The 11,029-nt window shown below is 37.8% G+C and overlaps 1 non-coding gene across 1 annotated transcript; it reads right to left on the bottom strand.

The window, feature by feature from the left end:
• Positions 1-9,513: 9,513 nt before the first annotated feature.
• Positions 9,514-9,620, bottom strand: LOC141635013 (small nucleolar RNA R71). Its single transcript, XR_012539723.1, has one exon. It is a non-coding gene; the product is annotated as a small nucleolar RNA R71 (small nucleolar RNA).
• Between the last annotated feature and the right edge of the window lie 1,409 nt (positions 9,621-11,029).

Genomic DNA, 11,029 nt, shown 5'->3' with positions numbered 1-11,029 from the left:
CAACCGCAAAAACTAACAGACCACACACGAGTAGCCTCGCCAATCATACGAAGAGTGAACATTAGAATCATACCATTATAATATACGCATTCAAACAGAATAGAAATGTCATTTGAACAACTACCAACCGTAATCTAGCATACAAGATCACAAAACCGCGACGTAATACCGAGGACAGTCGTCTACGTTACCTTTTAGCGCTTAATCCTCAATCGAATCGTCAAAAACGTAAGAGTCGACGTCCGAGTTTGAATCTATGTCGAAAACGAAACGAAACGGGATTAACTTACAAGTTTTAAAGCTTAAGCGAACTGTACAATATGAAACAAAGTGAAACGAAAATGATACGGATGGAAAGCTTACCGAGAGATGAAGAAAATGGTGCAAAAATTACTGAAAATCGTTAAGAAATGAGAGAGAACGGAATTGCCGAAATGAAGTGTTTGAAATGGAGAAAAATGACGAAGAAGAATGAGAAGTATTTGATGCCGAGTGATTTAGGAAAAGCTAAACAACTATTTCTAATGGAAACGTACGATTATAGCCCTAACTTCGTGGGATATGGGTTGTTTCAGTAACAACTCTATCTCATGGATTTGACTCGGTTAATTGGTTACAGTTTAAATAAAATTAAGTGTTTAAACTCTATCTCAAGACGGTTTAATAAAATAACGCGGTCTATTTAAAACCACACACATTTTGATATTAAAATATGATTTCAAAATAGTTAATAAATATATTATAAAAATGGACTAACATTTCAAATAAATACGAATTATAAAAAGACGTACTATCATATTAAATAAATACACCGGCTTAGAAAATATATAAAATCATTTAATAAAATTTAAAACTCGCCATTAACTAATATTATGGCAGGAAAAAGCGGGTGTTACAGTCACCCCACCTTTTAAAAAGTTTCGTCCTCGAAACTTGAAAGTAGAAATGAAAGGCTATATAGATTAAAACTGAGATTTTGGAGTCGGTAACCAAAACAGTTAAAAGGTTACTTATCGTAAGAATTAAATTTTTTTTTAAAGTTTCAATTAAATTTAGAGATCGGAATTAGGACCCTTGATTGAGGATTTTACCATTTTGAGCAACCCTGCGACCGTGTGGTGATCGGAGGCAGTTGTTATACGCTCCTGGAGGCAGTGGTTATATGCTCCATTGTGATCACAGACCTAGCGGGAGAGGATTCTGGGTTAGCGGTTATGCTCCCAGGCGCAACGATAAAACCAACTGTAACGACCACGGTAAAACAAGAATATAAATTAATTTCAAGGTGGCGGAAACACCCTGACACCGCGGTAGCTACAAAAAAAAAGAGTTCCCAAAAGGAAATACATGGTCTAATTTTACGCCTAATCAAATCTCCATCTTCAACATCTCCGTTCTCTCTTGTTTCTTAACGGTTTTCAGTAATTTTTGCGCAATTTTCTTTCATCTCACTGTAAGGATAGAATTCGTTTTATTTCCGTTCCCTTGTTACACCCCGGCCCAAACCGGGTCGGGAGCGGTTTATTATGATAGCTCACTAGGCTGTGTACATGGCCCAAAGATCAACACGGGTCCTTTACAGCGCATTTTGTCCTCACTCATGCGCATCCCGGAAACCTTCCCAGGAGGTCACCCATCCTAAGACTACTCCGAGCCAAGCACGCTTAACTTTGGAGTTCTTTCGCATGGATGACCATAAAAGAAAGTGCACTTTGTTGATATGAGTAGTACTTCCAATCCCTTTAAGCACTAGTCATTTAAGCTTCTCACTGGTCGTCTTCAATTAATGTGGGGTGTTACAATCACCCCCACTTGAAGAACGCAACGTCCTCGTTGCGCCTGGGAGCATAACCGCTAAACCAGAATCCTTCCCCGCTAGGTGTGTGATTACAATGGAGCGTATAACCAATGCCTCCAGGAGCGTATAACAACTGCCTCTGATCACCGCACGGTCGCAGGGTTGCTCTGATACCACTTGTAATCCCCCGGCCCGAGATTTCTTTAAATTTTATCCAATTTTTGTTAACTTTGATCCTTTTACGAATTCCTTGTCAAAGTTTAATATTATATTTTCAGGAATTTGACTCCCTTTTTGAGTTTAAAAGTGAAATCTTCATTTCTATTTTGGCTTTCGCAAAAGAAAATTTGAGTGGACTATATTTTTCTTTTGATTTTGACGTTGATCAGATGATAGAACTCGTTATTGGAGACGTTTGAAAACTTGTTCTACGCTTGTCGGCGAATTGATTTTGTTCTAAATCTGTCTTTGACTTGGAAAGTTAGCGTTCTCGTGTGCACGACAAGAGTAATTTCGTTCCATGAATGAGACTTATACTTGGAGAACTCTTTATAAATATTTTTGAAGACATTTTGATTTTTGATTTATACAAATGATTTACCTTTCGACCTGGTTTGTCGGAAAATTTTAATTGAAACTTTAAAAAAAAAAATTTAATTCTTACGATAAGTAACCTTTTAACTGTTTTGGTTACCGATTCCAAAATCTCAGTTTTAATTTATATAGCCTTTCATTTCTACTTTCAAGTTTCGAGGACGAAACTTTTTAAAAGGTGGAGTGACTGTAACACACGCTTTTTCCTGCCATAATATTAGAATGGCGAGTTTTAAATTTTATTCAATGATTTTATATATTTTCTAAGCCGACGTATTTAGTTAATATGATAGTACGTCTTTTTATAATTCGTATTTATTTGAAATGTTAGTCCATTTTTATAATATATTTATTAACTATTTTGAAATCATATTTTAATATCAAAATGTGTGTGGTTTTAAATAGACCGCATTATTTTATTAAACCGTCTTGAGACAGAGTTTAAACGCTTAATTTTATTTAAACTGTAACCGATTAACCGAGTCAAATCCATGAGATAGAGTTATTACTGAAACAACCCATATCCCACGAAGTTAGGGCTATAATCGTACGTTTCCATTAGGAACAGTTATTTAGCTTTTCCTAAATCACTCGGCATCAAATACTTCTCATTCTTCTTCGTCATTTTTCTCCATTTCAAACACTCCATTTAAGGCAATTCCGTTCTCTCTCGTTTCTTAACGATTTTCAGTATTTTTTGCACCATTCTCTTCATCTCTCGGTAAGCTTTCCATCTGTATCATTTTCGTTTCACTTCGTTTCATATTGTGCAGTTCGCTTAAGCTTTAAAACATGTAAGTTAATCCTGTTTCGTTCCGTTTTCGACATAGGTTCAAACTCGGACGACCCGGACGCCGACTCTTACGTTTTTGACGATTCGATTGAGGATTAAGCGCTAAAAGGTAACGTAGACGACTGTCCTTGGTATTACGTCGCGGTTTTGTGATCTTGTATGCTAGATTACGGTTGGTAGTTGTTCAAATGACATTTCTATTATGTTTGAATGCGTATATTATAATGGTATGATTCTAATGTTCACTCTTCGTATGATTGACGAGGCTACTCGTGTGTGGTCTGTTAGTTTTTGCGGGTGGAAACATGGAGTTTCCATGGCTTGCGTAGTTATATTGATGGGAAAATGTGTAATGTTTGGTTATTGTTTAATGAGATACTCTCAATATTGATGTTTAAGCAGACGGCTTGTGATAGTGCAGAACATGACATTTTTTTTATAAAAGGATAACATGTTATCATCGTCACTTTGAAAATAACCAAATGTAACATGTACGTAGCAGTAACAATATGTATTGCTTGAGTTTATAACTTATATTAACTAATGACCATGATAAATATCTTATAAAATAAGACCCGGTACTGTGATGCATTGATGGAAGTACTTTTAAAATAAATAATATGAATTGTGCGTAAATTATTATATATGGGTTTGTAATAGATTATGGTTGTGTGGTTAAGTACTTGGGTTAGTTTAATAAGTTGAGTGTGTTTATCATGGCGTAAGTATGGGTACATGGTTAATTAATAGTGATGAGAAAACATAGTGTGCTTTATGCTCTGTGATTGGTCGAGATTATGTTGTGTGTCTTAAAGGTTGTACGTAATTATTCAATTAATATTATGGATATTGACTACTGGGTGCATATTATGCGACATTTTGATTAACTGTCTTAAGTTTTGTAATTGTTTGCTCATATTAAATGGTTAACCACCGTAAGTATGAATCTGTCGTTTATTATCCGCTTTACTTATATCCTAGTAGCTGTGTGTATGGGCAGTCTAGGTAGGGTCGGAGTCATCCTATTAGCCCGGTTGTTTATAGGCTAAATGGAGTCTATGGGGTCATCAGCCCGGATGTTTATAGGCTTGGTGATCGTCGAATCTGGGTTGTTTTCCCGAGAGTGTGGCCATACTTAGACTACGACCGTATATTTATCATAGTCCTACAGTAGGGATAAGGTAACAGTGATGGGTTGCCTTGACGTTTTTCCTTACTGAGTGGTAACTGATTTAATATGTTTGGTATAATAAGTTTACCTTTTATTAAATGAGTCATTTGATTTATTTAGTTTAAAGTGTAATTAATTTATAATGAGTTTATAATTTTAATGGTATAATATATTTATTGGTAAGTCATTTGTTCATTATTGATCTATCTTAATTACTTGGTTGCTTTATCGTGATGTAATATGGCTGGGAGGACGTCCGAGTTACTCCCCACTGACTGTGGCTGTCATTCTTATGACTGACAGGTGGTTGATGGTTGCTTATTATTATTATTTGCTGGGGTTGCATCGAGTGAGCTAGCGAGCGCCTTTGTTTAACGCACTCTATTAGTTTTTATTTGACTCTTATCTTTTAGTCTTTATTTCATTTCGGATATAGGGGTATTTATTCCCCATAGACCATGTATTTAATTTTGGGAACTCTTTCTTTTTTGGTAGCTACCGCGGTGTCAGGGTGTTTCCGCCACCTTGAACTTAATTTATATTCTTGTTTTACCATGGTTGTTACAGTTGGTATCAGAGTTTGAGCTCTGATACCAACTGTAACGACCACGGTAAAATGAGAATATAAATTAAGTTCAAGGTGGCGGAAACACCCTGACACCGCGGTAGCTACTAAATAAAAATTTAGTACTCAAAAGTAATACAAGGTCTACGGGGAATAAATACTGATGCGTGTCATTTATATGATATTTTACACTCTATTTCACACGCATTTCAGATCTAAAATATGTAGTTTATGCTACTATTTTCCCTATTTCCGTCTACTTTCGTGTTTTTGTGTAATATTACAGAAATGTGAAGAATGCAGCAGAAATCGAGCCGAATCCGTCCCTAAGTACTTAGCATTGCATTTGACATGAAGTAGTGACTCGAGAGATGAACTTGGTGTGCATTTCAAGGCCTGAAAGATATGTTTGCGAGAGTTTCAGAAGCGGATTACCAGCTACAGCGGTCTATAGACTGACCTACATGGTCTATAGACTGTCAGAATGCTGAACAGAAGTCTGCAGGAAGAGTAGTCAATCGATCGACTGATGCCTTTGGTCGATCGACCAGAGCACGATTATCAGAAGCTACTGTACAGCGGAGCTTGGTCGATCGACTGGTCCAAGTGGTCGATCGACCACCCCACGATCTGACGCACAAGATAAAATTGGAATTCCGAAGCCCATTGTAATTAGGTTTTAGGAATAAAAGTTACGTGACACTTCTATATAACATAACTCCTTCCTACTGCTAAAGATCATCGGATTAATTAGGGTTCAATACACATAAAATTGAACTTTAGATTATGTCATTAGTTTAGATCAGTTTTCATCAATAAAGTTTACTTTTCGCATTGGGTTTTTGCCTTTTCTCTTCAATTCTTCTTTACGGTATTCCTCTGTTTCGTTGTTTAATTTCGTTGCTTTAATTCTTCCGTAGTTTAGAATTGCTAGTTTAGATTTCCCAAAGCCAAATTTTCATTTTATGCTAGTTATTTATTTAGCTAATTCAATTATGAAATCAATTATCTTATTTGTTAATTTTATTGTTGTTGTTATCACCATTATGAGTAGCTAAGTACCTTTGCTAAGATGTGAGGGGAGCTATAGCGTAGATGGCGTAGAATAGGTGACCCCGAATTAGGGCATGGTCGATAGACTGGCTTAACTGGTTGACCGACTATGCCTTGTGGTCGGTCGACTGAGGTAGTTAGTCGATCGACCAGACCCGTGTCTGATTAGCATCGTTTGATTCGTTAAGTGCAATATTTAACAATGAGACCAAGAGGAGACTTTTTAGATGCTTAGTTTTGACCTACCCGTAGATCGAGAGATAGGGAGGGGCATTAATTAATGAATTAAGACGACTAAATTGCTAAGATCGAAAGATAAGTAATTTAGGCTTTAGGAATCGCTTTTCAGGGCGAGAGCTAGTATTAGTGAGACCTAGGGACTAGTAGCATAGGCCGAAAGGAGCTACTAGTTAACTTGGACCGAGAGGACATGTTTTACCCATCCTACACGATTGTATTTCGGACTTACCTAGGATTATGTGCCATCGCAGCTATAGTGAACCGAACATCTTAGCTCTTTTTTATCATTTGTTTACACTTATTTTTATAACTTGCTTATTTATTTTGCATTTAGACTTAGATATACTTCAATCCAAAACCCTTCAGAAATTCCATAGACTGAAATAAAACAACTTAACTTTCTACCTCTCTGCGGATCGACCTTGCTTACCACTAGCTTCTGTTAGTAGTATTTAGGTTATAAATATTATTTTTGATACTCACATCGACAGGTATCAAATTTTGGCGCCGTTGCCGGGGAGGCAGCGCAAGTTTTAGTTGTTCCTTTTTATTTTAGTCTATTCTCTAAGTTTAAGGGACAACTGTTCCTTAAACTTTTCTCATATTCTACTTGTAGTTTCTTCTTATGCGCAGGTCACAGGGTGGTGAATTACTACCGTTAAATCCTGAGATCGAGAAGACTTTGCGTGAGTTGAGACGATCATCTAGAGTATTGCCGACAGAGGAAGAGCTGAGTACTCTATCCAGTTACTACGAGAACGCATTATTTGAGGAGGATCCACCTTCATCTCCTATTTCTGCCTCATCAGCTGAGACCGTCACATCTCCAGATATGGCTGAAGAAGCTAGTATAGCCAGTCACTCTGAGCCAAAAGCTGAGAATCTCTTTAAGGGATTCGCGTTGCCAGCTGGGACGGATAGGAAATTCGAAGCGAAACCGTCCGATATTAACTTGGTTGCGAGGAACCAATTTGGGGGAGCTGCAAATGAAGATGCAGCTAAACATATGGAGATATTCACTGACTACTGTTGTTCCATACCCCCATGATAAGTGCATAATTTACATACTTTTACCCCTCATTTTAGCTCGATTTCTATTGTTTATCATACTTTAATTAGTATATTTTTGAACTAATCTTGTGTTCTAGGTGTATTGTTGTGTTTGTTACGGTTTTGTAGGAATCTAAGCATTTAGAGGCTTTTTCCTATCATTTTATACACCAAGTTCACTAAGCTAATCAAGACCAAGTGTTGGACTAAGCATGGAGCATTGGATTGGGTTTTTCATGGAGAAATTGATGGATTAATATGTGTAATGCAAATATTGCCAACAATCAAAGTCAAAGCCCAATGTTCAAGTCCAAGTCAAGGTGGAAAGCATAAGATTCCAACATGCTTAGGATGCTTTTTGGGAGCTCTAAATATGATAGATGGAGCATTAACCCGGGTGCATTAAGGATCATTAATCACGCTCTTAGGATTCCTCAAGCAATTAAGTGAGGAATTAAGAGAAAATACCCGGAAACACACGACCCCGATCGGGGCCGCATGCATCTTGATTGTTTACGTTTCTTCTTCCTCTCCTATAAATAGGAGAGGCATCCCAAGGCTTAGCGATCCAATTTTTACGTCTCATTTTCCTTACATAGCCTTAAGAAAATACAATTCTCTCAATAGTTTTCTCATTAGTTTACAATTTAGTTAAGCTTATAGTTCTTCAAACTTTAGTCCTTGTTATATTTCAAGCTTTTGGTTATACATTGTTCTTCCATACAAGTTCTCTACTTTTAAAGTATTTCTATTTATAGTTTACATCTCTACATTTCTATTTTAGTTACCACATAGTTTATAATCAAGTATTTCATTTTACATTAGTATTATTCCTTCCACATGTTATATCATCTAATTTATATAAATCGCACAATCATGTTTAGCATTTCTTACAATATAGTTTGCAATTTACATTTTAATATGAGTAGCTAAATCTCCTAGTCTAAGGGTTAGGGGAGCCATGCAAAATAAAATATATATAATATGTTAAAATAGGTTAATAATAATATTGTTCATATTGCTTCTATCACATGCTTGTGCCATAACGTTTAATCTTTGTTTAAGGCCTTATTCAATTGATTAAGTTTGTTCATTCATTCCATAAGTCGAGAGGCACGGAATTGAATTAGACTAAGCATGTATAGTAGGACGACCTAGTCATAGACGAGAGTTTCTCTAGGACCCGGTCTATGGTTGACACTAATATCGTAAGGTGGGTGTCTTTAAGCCTAAGCAATTGACAATGTTTTTAGTACCGCATTTATCATGATCATATATCTACTTTTGCATGTGTGACCCGAACCCCTTAGACTCCCTTTTATTATATAATTTACATCATAATTTTTATTAATCATCAAACAACCAAACCAAACCAAAATCGAAGTCGACCTTGATAAAAATCTACCCATAGCAATTCACGATGTAATTCCCGTTTCCTTGTGTTCGACCCCTATTGCTACATTAACTTGTTGTTTAGGGTAATTATCTTTGCTTAGGTACGCGATAAGCCTATCAAATTTTGGGGCCGTTGCCGAGGAAACGGTTTTATTACGTTTTGGATTGCCGATTTTTATCTTGTTTTATTTTGTCTTGGAGAACACTTGTTCCTTGAGACCGTTACTTATCATTTTCCTAGAAATTGTTGTCTTATGCCCAGGTCCTCTCGTAGTGGAGAATTGCTTTCACCGGATTCCGATCCCGAGAAAACCTTTAGGAGAAGACGACAATTTTGGAAGGAAGTGAGAGAAGCCACTTCTCCCATACAAGTTGAAAGTGCTAGAAAGTCCTACTTAGACGATCTAGAAGCCCTTGAAGAGGAGGAGGTTTCAAGTTCATCATCTCCTCCTCCACCACCACCACCATCTACTACCAAAAAGATGGTGAAACTTTCCGATCACTCAAAGCCCACCGCGGCCATGCTTCCGGCCGGAATCACAACCACTCAAATCACCGCGCCGGACTTCGAGATCAAACCGGCTTTCATTAGCCTTGTGGAGAGGAAGCAATTTGGGGGAAGTCATTTGGAGGATCCCAATTTGCATGTGCAAAAGTTTTGTGACTATTGCTCCATGATCCGGCAAACGGGGGTCACACAAGCCCAAATAAGGGAAATACTTTTCCCTTTCCCTTTGAGGGACAAGGCCAAGCTTTGGATCAATAGCCTTGACCGCACCGCCATGGGAATCACCAATTGGGAGACTTTGTCTCTTGCTTTTTATCAAAAGTTTTTTCCACCGGAGAAAACTCAAACTTTGAGGAGCCAAATTACCGGATTCCCTCAACAAGCTCTTGAGAGCTTATATGAGGCTTGGGAGAGGTACAAAGAGCTTCAAAGGCAATGCCCACATCATGGGCTAGATGATTGGTTTCTAGCAATAACATTCTACAATGGATGTTGTGCCGAGTCCCGAAGGATTCTTGATTTCGCCAACAATGGGCGGTTTGATCAAATTGACACCGACCTTGCTCATTCCACGATTGAATCTATGGCGGTCCATGATGCCCAATATGTCAATTCCCGAGTTGTGCCATCCAAAGGTAAAGATGAATCCTCTAACAACTCCGTTTTGCTTGCTCAAATTGCCTTACTCCAACAACAATTGGCGGAAAGAGATGCTAGGGATTCCATTCAACAACTCAATGTCGTGTCTTCAACAAGCCAAATCATTGTTTGTGATGGTTGCGGAGGTGGGGGTCATTATGCCGCTCATTGCCGAGCTCCTATTAAAGAGGTAAATGCTTTTCAAGCTTTTAGACAAAGTTCATATCCACCGGGTACATTTTCCAACACTTATAACCCGAATTCAAAATTTCATCCGAACTTGTCTTACACTAGCAATAATGTGCTTAACCCTCAACCCCCACCACAACAAAATGCCTATGTTCCTCAAAACCAAAAGTATATCCCTCCACCGGGTTATCAAAATCAACAAAGGCCCTCACAAAACAGATACCAACAAAATCCACCACAAAATACCCAACAAAGCAATCAAGAAGTTGGTAAGCTCGAGGGCATGATAGTCCAAATGCAAAGGGAATTATTGGCTCAAATTCAAAAAAATGATCAAGCTCATAGTGCCGCGGTCAAGATGTAGGAACAACAAGTGGGTCAACTAGCCGCTTCTAATTCTCAAAGGAAATCGGGTCAACTACCCCCTCAAGGTGAGCAACCACATGAAACTGTTAATTCTATTTCCTTGAGAAGTGGTACAAACTATGATGGGCCATCCATGACTTTGGATGATGAGGTGGTTGTTAAAAAGTCCAAGCTTGGGGGAAATGATAAAAAGAAGGTTAGTGAAGAGCCTCTTGTTAAGGATCGTGTGCCATTTCCTCATCGATTGTTGATGCTTAAGAGGAAGAGCAAGCTTGATGCCAAAGATGTTGAGCCCCCATTGCCCAAAGATAATGACAAGGTGATTGTTGAAGAAGTCTCTCCTAATGCTACGGAGAGTAATGCCGTTTCAAAGAAGGTGAGTATTCCCAATGAGAATGATAAAGTGAAAGATGTGGAGGATGCTCCTCTAAAAGAAGTTGTTCAAGTACCATTTCCCCATCGTCTAGCAAAGCACAAGGAAGAAGGTAAGTTCGGTAAGTTCATGGAAATGTGTAAAAATTTACAAGTCACCGTCCCATTTATGGAGTTGCTTACCAAAGTCCCTTCTTATGCAAAGTTTATGAAGGAGATCCTCTTAAAGAAGCGATCCTTCAATGAGGTTGAGACCATTGCTTTCACCGAAGAGTGTAGTGCACTCTTACAAAATA

The sequence above is a fragment of the Silene latifolia genome, chromosome Y (genome assembly GCF_048544455.1).
Source record: "Silene latifolia isolate original U9 population chromosome Y, ASM4854445v1, whole genome shotgun sequence".
NCBI lineage: Eukaryota > Viridiplantae > Streptophyta > Magnoliopsida > Caryophyllales > Caryophyllaceae > Silene > Silene latifolia.
The sequence above is the reverse complement of the archived record's forward strand: the minus strand, read 5'-3'. Positions and strand labels throughout refer to the sequence as shown.